The sequence below is a fragment of the Nicotiana tabacum genome, chromosome 15 (assembly GCF_000715075.1).
Source record: "Nicotiana tabacum cultivar K326 chromosome 15, ASM71507v2, whole genome shotgun sequence".
Classification (NCBI taxonomy): domain Eukaryota; kingdom Viridiplantae; phylum Streptophyta; class Magnoliopsida; order Solanales; family Solanaceae; genus Nicotiana; species Nicotiana tabacum.
In genome coordinates, this window is record NC_134094.1 from 83,006,435 (window position 1) to 83,009,392 (window position 2,958).

At 36.5% G+C, this 2,958-nt stretch overlaps 1 long non-coding RNA gene across 1 annotated transcript; it reads right to left on the reverse strand.

The window, feature by feature from the left end:
* Window positions 1-978: 978 nt before the first annotated feature.
* On the reverse strand, window positions 979-2,619 carry LOC142169903 (uncharacterized). The gene is made up of 3 exons (XR_012699537.1): window positions 2,479-2,619; window positions 1,866-2,162; window positions 979-1,618 (listed from the first exon to the last, which is right to left on the reverse strand). It is a non-coding gene; the product is annotated as an uncharacterized LOC142169903 (long non-coding RNA).
* Window positions 2,620-2,958: the final 339 nt, after the last annotated feature.

Below are 2,958 nucleotides of genomic sequence, written 5' to 3' on the forward strand. Positions count from 1 at the left end.
GTTGGAAACCATGGATGAAAAAGTATTACAGTCTAATCGGAATGTGGAACATTTGAAGAAATACTACTTCTAAATTAATAGAAACAGTCAGGTACCCCTTCTACGCTTATTTATTCTTTTATATTATTTTGCTATCTTTTTTAGAAATAATAGGGATAGTTAACTTGGACCGAAAGATGACAATAGACCATTACTGAAACACAGAATTATCAATCATTCTCAGTCAAGGTCGAATAATCTTGACTGAAAGGGCTAAACGCGTCTTCATCTGAGACACCCCAAGCCCCGTATATGTTTCTCTTTTAGGAATAGGACCAAGGGAAGATGTCAAAGTCAGAACTAAGACAAAGAACTAGTTTTCAAATCCTCATACTTCGAACTCAAACACTCGGGGACTATATAAGTCAAGATGAATGAAGACATTTGGAAGATCGACTCGACTTCAAGAAAGATCTAAGTCTGAAAGAATCAATTCGACTAGACTATAGAGTTTGAAAACAGTTACGAAATAAAGTGATTCCAAAATATTTATGCTAGAAGTATAGTACAATCATGTATCGAGAATAATTATATCATTGTACAATCATGCATCGAGAACAGTTGTAATCATTCAAAGTTAATAAAAATTTCGAAGAATTACGCTCAAAACTAGCTACACATTATATCTAATGATGTTTTTAGGTTAATACTCCTATACGAATTAAGAGGATATGTTATCCTGCTTTACACTTAACATGAAGATGAGATGTCATATTCATAAGTGTCAAAAATATAAAAGGGTCCTCTTTTATATATATTAAAGTCTAACATCCTCAGGTATGGTGTCAAAAGATTATTCAGACAGCAAAAATAAGCATCTACAATGTAAGACTCGAAAAACATTAGCAAGCAAAAACAATTAACTTAAAAGCAAACCAAGCAAGTAAATAAAAATGCAAAATTGTCTTAAATATAAGGGAAAAAACTCAAAAATCCAGTCTTTAAAAACACAAACTAAAGCAATATTTAATGTCCAGAAAACATAGCTTCGGGACTCGGAGAGGCATCTAGAAAAGGCGAAGCATGAGCTTGAGAAGGATCAAATTGCGGGGCCGGAGATGAAGGGTGTGACTCAGTGTGCTCATCTTTATCACCTTCATCTGGTAAGTCTGGGTTTACTTTATCCCTCGAGGTCTCTTCTTCGGGAGTAGGAGAGCTCATAACTTGCCGAGCCTCATCAATTGCTTCTTTCAGCTTTCTCAAACTCAGCCTCAACATCAAAAGACTCATCACAAGCTTCCTTCAACTTATCATAGTGGGTTTGTAAAAACATCAAACTTACGTCCATCTCTAACTAAATTTCAAGAGCTCTATATTCATCTCTAACTCAGTGGCTTTGGAATGTTGTTCAACAAAAGGTTGCTTCTATCTATTTCATCCCCGCCTTTGTTGTTTCCAGTTCAGCAGTATCCACCTTAGCTTCTTGCTGAAGGGCATCTTTTTCTTGCTCCAAAGTTTCTTTCTCAATTTGGAGGCTTTCAAATTGAGGTTTCCAGTCACCTAGGTCGACATGTTGTTCTTCAATTACTTCATTATACCAAGTAATCCTTTTCAACACCTGTGTGCCAACCAAATTGTACTGTAATATCAAAGGAAGAATATTAAAATATTTAAGTATTAAATATACTGCAGTAGAAAAGAAAGTAAATAAATATGTCCGGAGGGTGGAGTGGACCATGTCATTGACAAGAGAAGCAGTAGAATGAGAGGTCAACTTTTTATTTTCATGAGGGATAATTAAATTCTTCAACCAGGAGGCAGTCTGCTTGGGCATTTCAAAAGGTTGATATCTTCTAGAACTTTACTACAATACGACGCATCTTTACCTCCTTAGATAGACCACCCTTGTCTCGAGTAGAACATTGAGAAGTGGTTCCGGAGTTGAAGAAGAAGGGGGAAGCACAGAATGTTGAGATTCAAAAGTCTAGTTCTCATCAGCGGAACCACCAAAATTGGCACCCAAAAGAGACATCAAACATGGCTTCAACCGACTCCGTAGTTGGAGCATCGACATTATCTTCCACCGTAACAAAAGGGGCTTCCTCGGGTGATAAGTGAGGATTTTAATCACTTATTATTGTCTTTTTGCTACAGTCTTAAGTCCGAAAGTAAGTATTTAATACCTGATTCAAATAAAAATTATTAAATTTCAGGCTTGATGTAAAGGATTCAGAGGCTTAGAGGAAGAATAAATCGAACACTACAAATCTAGCCAATTCAGTTGAAGTTAAGAAGGACAGGAAGAAGTATGGTTCACAAAAGTATAAGTGCAATCCGCATTTAAGCTCTTGCGACAACAAATAGAACAATTGAAGCCTCGACATCTCAGTGAGGAGTGCGGTCCGCACATGAAAGTGTACAGCCACACTTCTATCCGTAGAGTAGCCCGCACGCACTGACAAAGCCAAAAGATGAATGAATAGATAGCTAATTTCATACCTCTTTAAAGTGTGGCAACAAGACCCAAAGTGCGGATGCAAAACTTGAAGTGCGACCGCAAGACCTGAAGGGCAACCGCGAATCTCCACTCAAAACCTACAAAGTACGAACCGCACGCTCTTTGTAAGGCCGCAAAGCATCCTGAAGGTTATTTTCGTCAGGAATTTCTGGAGCATTTTAAATAGAAATTTTAGGCTTTTTTAGGTTATCTTTTACCTTGGGACTTGGAATAGAGCAGCGTTTGGGCATTATGAGTTCTTTCAAGTAGGAAGATCATCAATAACAATAAAGTTTGCTTTAATACGATTACTAGTTTAATTATATTTTTGTTTCATTGAGTATTTGTATTTTTGTTTTCTTAGTTACGAGTAGCTAGACTTATAACTAGGATTGAATTTCAATCTCACCGTTATGTCTGTAGACAATAAATTTGTGTCAATAAAATCAAGACCGAAAAATATTGCAACAATCGTAGTATTT